Here is a 14,974-nt window from a genome sequence, read left to right as displayed (position 1 = left end):
AAGCAAACGCACTACTGGTTTGAAAACACACTTAATGCATTACTTTTGAGCGTCCTGTGTATCACAACAATACAGGACCTCTAGGCTGCCATCTAGCATTTAAAACATGCACACATGTGTGTGTGTGTGTGTGTGTGTGTGTGTGTGTGTGTGTGTGTGTGTCTCTCTCTCCATGGAAAAAACTGAATCTTTTCCTAATTGTAACCTTGGCTCTAAAAGTCTTTGTTAACAAATTCTCTTGTGGTGTCCAGGAAAACAAGGTCACACAAGGTCAATTTCTACTATACTTATGGGGACACGCGGCCCTCAAGTATATTCATAAACACACACACACACACACACACACACACACACACACACACACACACACACACACACACACACACACACACACACACACACACACACACACACACACACACACACACACACAGGAATGAGAAGTGAGCTGCTATGATTATCAGTAGGTCGTCAGTAAATGCACATTGCTCACTGCTGTCTGTGTGTGCTTTTCCCTGTGCACCAGGAGACCAACAGAGAGCTGAGCAGGTCCTGCTGCATCCTCCTGCAGAGATGTTTGATTTCAAGATAAAGTTTGCAGAGACCAAAGCTTATGCCAAGGTACGGCTGAGACGAATGTCAGAATGATAGGAATCTGATTGGGAGTTGATGGGGATTTTAATCAATCCAATGACAATAAAATGTCTAAAGTGACACTTTGGTACCACTACCACAAAACTCAAGCCAAGCCATACTGGAAAGAAATGGATTGGAAAAGGTTGTATCCAGTTTAACTGAGCACTAGGCTTACGTGATCATAATTCTTGTTAATGGCATCAATGGACATTTAGTTTAAACGTTTTACATTAATAAAAGTTTAAGTTTTTCATGGGTACCTGGCAGTTTGGATATGGTTCCTAATTTTTGAGTTTGTTAATGTTCACTTAAAATGACATGCCCAAATAGGGACACTCTGTTGAAACCTGTTCCCAACATGTCCGTGTGTCATTTCCCCTGCAGGCGGAGTTGACCCCCTGCAGGGAACCGCGATGAGGGGATCCCGTGGAGAGCAGCTCAGCTTCGCCTCAGGACTGGTCTACTCCCTGGGCCTGCTGCAGGCCACTCTGCACAAATATGAACCGTGAGTGACTATCGCACATGAGAGACTAAATTGGGAATGTTGTCATTGGAGAATACCCACCATGCTAAAACTTTATAACAAGATTCTAAATAAATTAAAAGATTCTGGTAATGCTCCATGTTGCTATTCAGAACTGAACACCTTTATTCCCAATGTATTGAATATCTTCAATAAAAATTCAGTCCAATGAGAGACAACTTTTCTCGCTCGTATTTCGTTTATAAGTTTTTTCCTCTGTTAACTACTTAAGCCCTACATACTTACCGTCATACCGTATGACGAATAGTGAATCTAGCAATTCTACAAGCTCACAACAATCTGCTATTTTTGCTGCAAGGGAAAGTGCAACATTGTATCATATTGGTTCTGAATCTGAACAAAGCAAACGCACTACTGGTTTGAAAACACACTTAATGCATTACTTTTGAGCGTCCTGTGTATCACAAAAACCTTAACGTTATCGGTCTCTCCACTCTCGCCACTTCTAACATTATCTGTCCTTCCATTGTCATGTCCTCCTCTCATCCAGGGCTATGAGTGGCTGCAGTGTGGAGGTGTTTAAGAGGATGGGCACGCTGTACTCTGAAATGAGCGTCCACAAGCGCTCTCTGGACTACTTCATCGACCTGCTGCACAAAGACCAGCTGGATGAGACCATTCAAGTGGAGCCACTCACCAAGGCCATCAAATACTACCAGGTAACAACAATACAGGACCTCTAGGCTGACATCTAGCATTTAAAACATGCACACATTTGTGTGTGTGTGTGTGTCTCTCTCAATGTGTACATTGGGAATAAAGGTGTTCAGTTCTGAATAGCAACATGGAGCATTACCAGAATCCGCTCTGCTCCGCTCCGCTCTGAGACGCTCTGCTCTGAGACGCTCTGAGACGCTCTGCTCTGCTCTGAGACGCTCTGCTCCGCTCTGAGACGCTCTGCTCTGAGACGCTCTGAGACGCTCTGCTCTGCTCTGAGACGCTCTGCTCCGCTCTGAGACGCTCTGCTCTGAGACGCTCTGCTCTGAGACGCTCTGCTCTGCTCTGAGACGCTCTGCTCTGAGACGCTCTGAGACGCTCTGAGACGCTCTGAGACGCTCTGCTCTGAGACGCTCTGCTCCGCTTCGCTCTGAGACGCTCCGCTCCGCTCTGAGACTGCTTTGCTCTGAGACTGCTCTGCTCTGAGACGCTCTGCTCCGCTCCGCTCTGAGACGCTCCGCTCTGCTCCGCTCTGAGACGCTCTGCTCTGCTCCGATCTGAGACTGCTCTGCTCTGAGACGCTCTGCTCCGCTCCGCTCTGAGACGCTCTGCTCCGCTCTGAGACGCTCTGCTCTGCTCTGAGACGCTCTGCTCCGCTCCGCTCTGAGACGCTCTGAGACTGCTCTGCTCTGAGACTGCTCTGCTCCGCTCCGCTCTGAGACGCTCCGCTCCGCTCTGCTCCGCTCCGCTCTGAGACTGCTCTGCTCTGAGACGCTCTGCTCCGCTCCGCTCTGAGACGCTCCGCTCTGCTCTGAGACGCTCTGCTCCGCTCCGCTCTGAGACGCTCCGCTCTGCTCTGAGACGCTCTGCTCCGCTCCGCTCTGCTCCGCTCCGCTCTGAGACGCTCCGCTCTGAGACTGCTCCGCTCTGAGACGCTCCGCTCTGAGACTGCTCCGCTCTGAGACGCTCTGCTCCGCTCCGCTCTGAGACGCTCCGCTCCGCTCTGCTCTGAGACGCTCTGCTCCGCTCCGCTCTGAGACGCTCCGCTCCGCTCTGAGACGCTCCGCTCCGCTCCGCTCCGCCATGGAGGAGACCACGACTGTATCCTGGTGCTGCTGCTCATTCCAAGGCTCATCTGCAAGGTGTGTGTGATCTGCAAAAAAACGAAAAAAATAGTCTGACCAATGCCACATGGGTTCGATCCTGATTTTGGAGAGTCCTAGACCACTAATGTTTGACCGATCTATTGTAAAAAAAAAAGTATTTTAATGTATTTAACAACATAAGCCCTGTTCATACATTTTCAGAAGTAGCCTATCTACAAGCTCACAATGTGTCGTGAGCTTGTAGATCGACTATTTTTGTTATTGTTTTGAAAACGTTTGTTAATGTTCACTTAAAATGACATGCCCAAATAGGGACACTCTGTTGAAAGTGGTAAAACATTGGGACACATCGGCAGCCAACCGATGTATCGCTCAGGCTCTGCTTACCACCTGTTCCCAACATGTCCGTGTGTCATTTCCCCTGCAGGCGGAGTTGACCCCCTGCAGGGAACCGCGATGAGGGGATCCCGTGGAGAGCAGCTCAGCTTCACCTCAGGACTGGTCTACTCCCTGGGCCTGCTGCAGGCCACTCTGCACAAATATGAACCGTGAGTGACTATCGCACATGAGAGACTAAATTGGGAATGTTGTCATTGGAGAATACCCACCATGCTAAAACTTTATAACAAGATTCCAAATAAATTAAAAGATTCTGGTAATGCTCCATGTTGCTATTCAGAACTGAACACCTTTATTCCCAATGTATTGAATATCTTCAATAAAAATTCAGTCCAATGAGAGACAACTTTTCTCGCTCGTATTTCGTTTATAAGTTTTGTCCTCTGTTAACTACTTAAGCCCTACATACTTACCGTCATACCGTATGACGAATAGTGAAACTAGCAATTCTACAAGCTCACAACAATCTGCTATTTTTGCTGCAAGGGAAAGTGCAACATTGTATCATATTGGTTCTGAATCTGAACAAAGCAAACGCACTACTGGTTTGAAAACACACTTAATGCATTACTTTTGAGCGTCCTGTGTATCACAAAAACCTTAACGTTATCGGTCTCTCCACTCTCGCCACTTCTAACATTATCTGTCCTTCCATTGTCATGTCCTCCTCTCATCCAGGGCTATGAGTGGCTGCAGTGTGGAGGTGTTTAAGAGGATGGGCACGCTGTACTCTGAAATGAGCGTCCACAAGCGCTCTCTGGACTACTTCATCGACCTGCTGCACAAAGACCAGCTGGATGAGACCATTCAAGTGGAGCCACTCACCAAGGCCATTAAATACTACCAGGTAACAACAATACACACCACACGCACGCTCCAAATACACACCACACGCACGCTCCAAATACACACCACACGCAAGCTCCAAATACACACCCCACGCACGCTCCAAATACACACCCCACGCACGCTCCAAATACACACCCCACGCACGCTCCAAATACACACCCCACGCATGCTCCAAATACACACCCCACGCACGCTCCAAATACACACCCCACGCACGCTCCAAATACACACCCCACGCACGCTCCAAATACACACCCCACGCACGCTCCAAATACACACCCCACGCACGCTCCAAATACCCACCCCACGCACGCTCCAAATACACACCCCACGCACGCTCCAAATACACACCCCACGCACGCTCCAAATACACACCCCACGCACGCTCCAAATACACACCCCACGCACGCTCCAAATACACACCCCACGCACGCTCCAAATACACACCCCACGCACGCTCCAAATACACACCCCACGCACGCTCCAAATACCCACCCCACGCACGCTCCAAATACCCACCCCACGCACGCTCCAAATACCCACCCCACGCACGCTCCAAATACCCACCCCACGCACGCTCCAAATACCCACCCCACGCACGCTCCAAATACCCACCCCACGCACGCTCCAAATACCCACCCCACGCACGCTCCAAATACCCACCCCACGCACGCTCCAAATACCCACCCCACGCACGCTCCAAATACCCACCCCACGCACGCTCCAAATACCCACCCCACGCTCGCTCCAAATACCCACCCCACGCTCGCTCCAAATACCCACCCCACGCTCGCTCCAAATACCCACCCCACGCTCGCTCCAAATACCCACCCCACGCTCGCTCCAAATACCCACCCCACGCACGCTCCAAATACCCACCCCACGCACGCTCCAAATACCCACCCCACGCACGCTCCAAATACCCACCCCACGCACGCTCCAAATACCCACCCCACGCACGCTCCAAATACCCACCCCACGCACGCTCCAAATACCCACCCCACGCACGCTCCAAATACCCACCCCACGCACGCTCCAAATACCCACCCCACGCACGCTCCAAATACCCACCCCACGCACGCTCCAAATACCCACCCCACGCACGCTCCAAATACCCACCCCACGCACGCTCCAAATACCCACCCCACGCACGCTCCAAATACCCACCCCACGCACGCTCCAAATACCCACCCCACGCACGCTCCAAATACCCACCCCACGCACGCTCCATATACCCACCCCACGCACGCTCCATATACCCACCCCACGCACGCTCCAAATACCCACCCCACGCACGCTCCAAATACCCACCCCACGCACGCTCCAAATACCCACCCCACGCACGCTCCAAATACCCACCCCACGCACGCTCCAAATACCCACCCCACGCACGCTCCAAATACCCACCCCACGCACGCTCCAAATACCCACCCCAGGCACGCTCCAAATACCCACCCCAGGCACGCTCCAAATACCCACCCCAGGCACGCTCCAAATACCCACCCCAGGCACGCCCCAAATACCCACCCCAGGCACGCCCCAAATACCCACCCCAGGCACGCCCCAAATACCCACCCCAGGCACGCCCCAAATACCCACCCCAGGCACGCCCCAAGTACCCACCCCAGGCACGCCCCAAGTACCCACCCCACGCACGCCCCAAGTACCCACCCCACGCACGCCCCAAGTACCCACCCCACGCACGCCCCAAGTACCCACCCCACGCACGCCCCAAGTACCCACCCCACGCACGCCCCAAGTACCCACCCCACGCACGCCCCAAGTACCCACCCCACGCACGCCCCAAGTACCCACCCCACGCACGCCCCAAGTACCCACCCCACGCACGCCCCAAGTACCCACCCCACGCACGCCCCAAGTACCCACCCCACGCACGCCCCAAGTACCCACCCCACGCACGCCCCAAGTACCCACCCCACGCACGCCCCAAGTACCCACCCCACGCACGCCCCAAGTACCCACCCCACGCACGCCCCAAGTACCCACCGCACGCACGCCCCAAGTACCCACCGCACGCACGCACGCCCCAAGTACCCACCCCACGCACGCACGCCCCAAGTACCCACCCCACGCACGCACGCCCCAAGTACCCACCCCACGCACGCACGCCCCAAGTACCCACCCCACGCACGCACGCCCCAAGTACCCACCCCACGCACGCACGCCCCAAGTACCCACCCCACGCACGCACGCCCCAAGTACCCACCCCACGCACGCACGCCCCAAGTACCCACCCCACGCACGCACGCCCCAAGTACCCACCCCACGCACGCACGCCCCAAGTACCCACCCCACGCACGCACGCCCCAAGTACCCACCCCACGCACGCACGCCCCAAGTACCCACCCCACGCACGCACGCCCCAAGTACCCACCCCACGCACGCACGCCCCAAGTACCCACCCCACGCACGCACGCCCCAAGTACCCACCCCACGCACGCACGCCCCAAGTACCCACCCCACGCACGCACGCCCCAAGTACCCACCCCACGCACGCACGCCCCAAGTACCCACCCCACGCACGCACGCCCCAAGTACCCACCCCACGCACGCACGCCCCAAGTACCCACCCCACCCACGCACGCCCCAAGTACCCACCCCACCCACGCACGCCCCAAGTACCCACCCCACGCACGCACGCCCCAAGTACCCACCCCACGCACGCACGCCCCAAGTACCCACCCCACGCACGCACGCCCCAAGTACCCACCCCACGCACGCACGCCCCAAGTACCCACCCCACGCACGCACGCCCCAAGTACCCACCCCACGCACGCACGCCCCAAGTACCCACCCCACGCACGCACGCCCCAAGTACCCACCCCACGCACGCACGCCCCAAGTACCCACCCCACGCACGCACGCCCCAAGTACCCACCCCACGCACGCACGCCCCAAGTACCCACCCCACGCCCCAAGTACCCACCCCACGCCCCAAGTACCCACCCCACGCCCCAAGTACCCACCCCACGCCCCAAGTACCCACCCCACGCCCCAAGTACCCACCCCACGCCCCAAGTACCCACCCCACGCACGCACGCCCCAAGTACCCACCCCACGCACGCACGCCCCAAGTACCCACCCCACGCACGCACGCCCCAAGTACCCACCCCACGCACGCCCCAAGTACCCACCCCACGCACGCCCCAAGTACCCACCCCACGCACGCCCCAAGTACCCACCCCACGCACGCCCCAAGTACCCACCCCACGCACGCCCCAAATACCCACCCCACGCACGCCCCAAATACCCACCCCACGCACGCCCCACATACACACCCCACGCACGCTCCACATACACACCCCACGCACGCTCCACATACACACCCCACGCACGCCCCACATACACACCCCACGCACGCCCCACATACACACCCCACGCACGCTCCACATACACACCCCACGCACGCCCCACATACACACCCCACGCACGCTCCAAATACATGTTCTAGTTTACTATTTCACCATATCTAAACTACTTTAACAATACATTTTACACACTTTAATTATACAATGAACAATCAAACAGCTAAGTATGCAATACACATGAACTTAATTTTATTTAACCACTTAAGCCCTAAAATTCTCACTTACATGCCCAAAATTGGGACGGGACGTTGAATGAAAGTGGTTAAATATTGTATATGCTGATATTGTCAAAAAAATAGAATGTTTAAAAGAACAAAAGCACAGCAAAAGAAACACAATACAAAGTGATGAAAAAATGTAAGAGGCAATCCATTTGGGTTAAACAGGTTTCCTTTGCAGATATGAATGTCATTCTGTCAAATTTGCAGATATTAGTGAATGGGATTGGGTGAAGTGACATTTAAATGGATATGGATAATTGTACGTGACTTTCAAACCATGTGCCTCTTGTAATGATTGTGTGTGTGTGTCACAGGTGGATGCTGCGCTGGGGTCAGAGGAGATGGTGGAGACCCTGACGGAGAGGAACCTGGACCTGGAGGAGAAAGTCCGGGAGCTGAGAGAGACGGTCACTGACCTGGTCAGTGCACCTGTGTTCTTCACCCCGACTTGCATGCAATCAGTGTTTCATAGCCCATTAAGACCTGAGGCCCATTTTACAAACGCCCTCTCAGTGGTTCTCAAACCTTTTCATGTCAAGGAATTGTACACAAATTGTTGTACAAGCTTGCAGCGTGGCACGAAGTGACACGTTGTGAGCTTGTAGATCTGCTATTTTCAAAAGATTTGTACCGGTATACATTTTGAAAACTTAAAATGGGACATTCTGCATAAGGAATACTTTTACTTTTGGTATTTTAAAGGAATAGTTTACCCCGAAAATAACTTTCCGTCGCATTCCTAAGCCAATAATTTGATGACCGGCAGCGGTTCCGTATGGAGACACAAAGGAGATTCTTTGTATCTCCATACAGAACCGCTGCCGGTGAGTAATCGATAGAAAACGTCATTTTGGGCGTGACCCCTTACTATCCTTAAGTACATTTTGATGCCACTACTTTTGTAGTTTTACCCAAGTAAATTTTGAATACCAGACCTTAGCTTGTAACAGTTTTCCTACATTGTAGTATTGATAATTTTACTTAAGTAAAAAGATTTGAGTACTCCTTCCACCACTGCATTTGGCTTTGTTCTATGCCTTATAATGTATATACTACCACACATGACGGTCGGTCCCCTCTTCTGTCCTCCCAACAGGAGGCCATTAATGACATGAACGACGAGCTCCAGGAGAACGGCAGGGAGACTGAGATGGAGCTGAGAGAGCAGCTGGACATGAGCGGGGGTGAAAGGTCTGCGAGGCCCACAAGAGAGTTGATGCTGCCCAGGAGACCATGGCCGATTACCAGCAGACCATCAACAAGTACAGAGAGCTCTGTAGCAACTCATTATGTAATAACGGCTCATAATGTAATAATGGTTCATAATGTAATAATTTAAATGTAATAAAAACTCATAATGTAATAATCAGCTCATAATGTAATAAAAGAATTAGCGCATAACGTAATAACAGATTTTTCTATAATGTAATGTGGGAATCTAGGTGACTGGTGCACCCACTGCACCTGACCTGGTCATATGACCAGGAAGTATAAAAGCCAGCTCCTCCCAGTAGAGAGCCATTTGTCTCTGCTGTAGGCAGCATGGTTCATGCAGGGAGAAGGAGAACACATGGTAGGCCAAAAACTGAACCTTGTAGATCTGCTACTTTGTGCGACCCTTTTGTTTGTTGTAGCTCATGCTAATGTTTAGCTTATTGTTTGAGCACATGTTACTACTGGCTTTTGTTTGTTTGGTTGCCTATTTTCTGTTGAGCACATGGAGGCTTCCCATTCTCTTTAGCACTTTAATTTAGCCAACAGCATTGTGTTTTATTATCTTATTTTAATGCATTTATTTATTATTTCAGTTTTACAAATGAAGTGACCTCCTGGTGGTGTCTGTTCTATCTGCCCTACCTGGAGACACGGGTAAAGCAGTATACATTTCATGCATTGCCTCTTTGTGGATTTTAGTGTATTTTAGTTTGTAACATCACTGTCTTTTATACAGCAGCTCTGGTGTTGAGGTTGCCCCCTCGCCTTGGCCTTGCATTGTGTGCACCATTACTGCAACACATAGTAGGTTTTAAGCTGTTTTGTTCTTTTAATGATTTGAATATAATGTTTTATAGTGTGATACTAGGGCTGGCAACTAATGCGTTTTGTTTGTCTCCTTAAAGGGACCACACCGGCCACTGTTTTCCACTGTTAATTTACTCTTTTTGTTTTGTTTGTTTGAGCCATCTAGCCAAGGTACACTGTAGGCATAGGTTTTAACATTTATCCATATTGGCATATTTGAACTGTTTCTCTGTTACAGTTTAATTCATGTAACCCTGTTCAAGGCCGGGTCCGCCCTGCTGCACACGGCTCTCCTCTCAGCTTGGGACTGCACTGGGGACCCCTTTGGTTTTATTGGTGTGTATTCATATAACCTGGCACTGCATGTTTTGTATTTGAGTTTTGTATTTATATTGCATAATTTCTTTGAGGCCTGTCCCCTTTTCTTTTCCCCTAGTTATTTTGGTATTCACTGTGTGCACCCGCCCTTCCTTATAATGTGAGAGGTAACTGTTAGATTGCCATTTTAATACTAAATACCTTGCCTTAAATACCTTAATTGTTGTCCTAGTTTGTAATAGACAGTGATGTGTTTTGTAATTTTATGGTAATAAAGTTGTTATATTTTTCCACAAACTGCCTCTAGTAAAATAATTGTTCCTGTTTAAGGGAAGTTGAACAGTATAAGGTTTAGGGGTTCCTCCTGCCTCCTCCACAAGCGGGAGGTGGCAGGCATATCACAGTGGTACTACTCAGTTACTACAGTAATAATGTGTTACATTATAAATCTCACGTGGCCGCTTATAATGTAATAAAAGTTCATAATGTAGTAATGTCTCATATTGTTGAGAAAAGTGAAGTGTTACATCATATTAATCATGGTCACCCCTGTCCGTCCGTGTGTCCGTCCGTGTGTCTGTTAGCCCGGCCGCTGCAAAACTGTGCAAACACACTCCCTGGATGCCAAACCCGAACATCTGCCCCAAAATTTTCAGATTGTCCTGTTATAGCGCCACCAGGAGGCCGATTTGTGCAAAACACATTTTTGGATATCTCTCCTACAGATTTTGTCCAAACCTCATGCAAATCGGTACACAGTATCTATATAGTCATGTGATCAACACGGGTCTCTCTCGATTTTTTATATTCTATCCTGATTGGCTAAGATTGGCTTCCAAAGTTTGCAGGATTGGTTCGTTTTGAACAAAATGCCTCAAATCATGAATACAGTGTCCGATTGAAAGGCCTAAGAAGAAATAGACCCTTTTCACATTGGCCTATTATAGCGCCACCAGGAGGCCACAATAACCTCCCTGACCTGGCGGAGACCTGTGCCCCGAGGAGCACTTTTTCTGGTTACATTATGCAGTGTTATTAGATTATGAGTGGCTACGCAAGATTCTTAATGTAACACATTATTACATTATGGGCTCATGATTTTATTACATTATGAGCTGATTATTACATTATGAGCTTTTATTACATTTAGTTTATTACATTATGAGCTTTTATTACATTTAGTTTATTACATTATGAGTTGCTGTAGCAACTCATAATGTAATAACTGCTCATAATGTAATACATTTACAGTAATAAACCGGGCTAACGGTGCCAGAGATTAGCTGTTCACAGACAGACACACAGACGGACGGACGGACAGGGGTAAAACATACTCTCTCGCCATGCCTTTCGGCCTGGCGGAGACAATAACGGCTCAAATTGTTGTTTCCTGGCAAGTATGATGGTCAGTATCATGGTCGGTATAATGTCAATATCATGTACGTATCATGGTCTGTAGAATGTCAGTTTCATGGTCAGTATCATGGTCGGTATCATGGCCGGTATCATGGCCAGTATCATGGTTAATTATGGTCAGTATCATATCAATATCATGGTCAGTATCATGGTGACCATGAAACTGACCATGATACTGACCATGGTACTGACCATGATACTGGTACTGACCATGGTACTGATACTGACCATGATACTGACCATGGTATGGACCATGATACTGATACTGACCATGGTACTGATACTGACCATGGTACTGACAGAATCAGAATCAGGTTTATTGTCACATCACAGGTTTACAAGGTAAACAAGTGGGTGAAATTTGTTTTTGTACAACACTCCCATCGCAACGTTAAATTCCGTAGAAAGAAGAGTGGGGAGAGAGAAAAAGAAGAGGGGTAGGGGGTTAAGTGGGAAGGAAATCAACAGAGAACAATAGAAGGCCAAAAACAAGTTATCTACATATTTACAAAGTACCTGAGATAAGAGACAAACTAAGGTGCCTGAGCATAGCAGCAATGTATGTATACTGTGCATGATATACTTATAGACGCTAAGGTGCTTAGAGAGAAAAAGAGCGCAATAATGAAAAATCAAAAAAAGTTTGTGCATTATACATGGGGATTAAGGTGCAGGGTCAGTGCGTGTTCACCTAAGGGTGGACTGACCCTGGTATAATCCGCAAGTAGCTCCATGAAGGAGAGCAACAAAATGTAATCTTTAGCATTTTGACTAAAGCTTTTGCCACAAAGAGTACATTTAAAACCCTTTCTCCTGTGTGTATCAACATGTGTTTTTTAAGATTAGCATTTTGACTAAAGCTTTTGTCACAAACTGTACACCTGAAGGTTTTTTTTCCGCTGGTATGATTCCTCATAAGTCCAAGTCATTTTTCCTGGTATAATAATCCACAGGTGTGTGACCATAATTAACCATGATACTGGCCATGATACTGGTCATAATACCGACCATGATACTGACCATGGTACTGACCATGGTACTGATACTGACCATTTACAGTAATAAACCGGGCTAACGGTGCCAGAGATTAGCTGTTCACAGACAGACACACGGACGGACGGACGGACGGACAGGGGTAAAACATACTCTCTCGCCATGCCTTTCAACCTGGCGGAGACAATAACGGCTCAAATTGTTTTTTCCTGGCAAGTATGATGGTCAGTATCATGGTCGGTATAATGTCAATATCATGTACTTATCATGGTCTGTAGAATGTCAGTTTCATGGTCAGTATCATGGTCAGTTTAATGTCAGAATCATGGTCAGTATCATGGTCGGTATCATGGCCAGTATCATGGCCAGTATCATGGTTAATTATGGTCAGTATCATATCAATATCATGGTCAGTATCATGGTGACCATGAAACTGACCATGATACTGACCATGGTACTGACCATGATACTGACCATGGTATGGACCATGATACTGATACTGACCATGGTGCTGATACTGACCATGGTACTGACCATAATTAACCATGATACTGGCCATGATACTGGTCATGATACCGACCATGATACTGACCATGATACTGACCATGGTACTGATACTGACCATGGTACTGACCATGATACTGACCTTGATACTGACCATGATACTGATCATGGTACTGTGGTAAATATTGATACACATTTATGGACTTATAGAGCCAATCTGAACACACACACACAGAGACATGAGGCTGATATTGAGTGGTCTACAGCACATTCCAGAGAACACTAGATGTCCAGTTCAAAGGATGCTTCCCAGAGGGCATCTGACCTTAGCTGACCTCTAGGATCTTGGGGTGTTGCTCTTCTGCACAATGGACACACACACACACACATACACAAACAAGAGGATGTAACACACATACCTATGTGCACACTGAAGTACATCCATACATGCACACACACACATAGGATACACACTGTTTAGACATCTGGTTCAGAGCACACACACCACATGCACAAACCTATAGGAACAGCATGCATGTGCATAGACACTGGGTATAAATATCCACTCTGAGCTGAGTTCTCTCTCTTTTCCTGCTGAAAGCTGCCATGACCTGTCCTGTGTAACCATGTAAGTAATTATCTTCTCTCCTTAATAAAATCAACTGAGGAGAAGAAATGCCTTGACTCCTTAATTCTCCTTAAACAAGGGCAAATAGCCCCACAGATTAATGCATTTGACCACAGTACTGACCTTGGTACTGACCATGAGACCATTATACTGACCATGATACTGACCATGATAATGATACTGACCATTTGTGGTATTGCTCTATGACCATACTAGCGGCCAGGCATCAGTGAATCAGGCACGGAAGCAGCTATTCACCTAGAAGAGCAGAACAATTGATGGACTCCCCCCAACACGAGCTGCACTGATTCAACATACTAAGAGGGCAGCCTACCAAGCTGGCCACTGCTGGGGACAGGCGATGGTTGCAGCCCCTGAACTCCCATCCCCAGGTGAATGGGGGTGGAAGAGGAAGGAGACAGGTGAATGCAAATAATTTAATCCACTTCTTTACACTTGTAAACCTGTGATCTGACAATAAATCTGATTCTAATTTTGACAGGAGGATGGGAAGTGCACTGGACCACACAGAAGCGAGCCTGGCCTGTCGGGAACTCTTCCGCTGTGGTTGCAAAAAGGGATGCAGTGGACAATGCAGATGTGTTAAGGCAGCACTTCAGTGTACTACCCTTTGCTACTGTGGTGGACTGTGCAACTAACATTGTGTAGATTATCTGGCTTTATTGAATAGACCCCTTAACAGACGACGTCACACTGCTAAGAACCATTATGTGCGGAACCAGTATGTGCGCAATGAAACCCATTCTATCAGGTCTCGCTAGGACGCACCTCACTAGCCAACACACAAGAGGGGGTTGGGGTGTGCTGAAACCAGCGCACCCAAAAACAACAGGTTGAGAATTGATTGCGTGAAACATTCACCTGTGCGTCCAGTCTCAATGTTGGTAAACAAATAATTGGTCTATATGCCATTAGGCTATGACTCATGAGTACTCTGTCTTTGTTGTGTCTTATAGTCCATTTAAAATAATTATGCAATACTACTACTAATAAAAGAGTGAAAACAGTGAAGTACTGCATTCTTGACTCTCACGTGTCAGTTTGAAAACATGTAGGCTACTGTACTACATCATTACATATTTTGAGGGGTTTACAATTATCTAATTAACTGAATGCCAGATATATGTAGTTAGGTAGTAGCATGTTGTAAATAGTACCACTGTATTCCTCATCCTTGAAAATGTAGGATTAGTCACCAGAATCAAGATCCTAGGTGGTCTAGCACCTGAGTTATTGGTAAAATGACAGCAGGTGGCGGCCATTTTGGAAAA

At 48.8% G+C, this 14,974-nt stretch overlaps 1 long non-coding RNA gene across 1 annotated transcript; it reads left to right on the top strand.

The window, feature by feature from the left end:
* Positions 1 to 10,059: 10,059 nt before the first annotated feature.
* Positions 10,060 to 14,290, top strand: LOC311049171. The gene is made up of 3 exons (XR_014601171.1): positions 10,060 to 10,159; positions 13,899 to 14,104; positions 14,185 to 14,290. It is a non-coding gene; the product is annotated as an uncharacterized lncRNA (long non-coding RNA).
* The last annotated feature ends 684 nt before the right edge of the window (positions 14,291 to 14,974 follow it).

Source organism: Gymnoscopelus microlampas (genome assembly GCF_963454915.1).
Source record: "Gymnoscopelus microlampas genome assembly, chromosome: 7".
Taxonomy (NCBI): domain Eukaryota; kingdom Metazoa; phylum Chordata; class Actinopteri; order Myctophiformes; family Myctophidae; genus Gymnoscopelus; species Gymnoscopelus microlampas.
The sequence above is the reverse complement of the archived record's forward strand: the minus strand, read 5'-3'. Positions and strand labels throughout refer to the sequence as shown.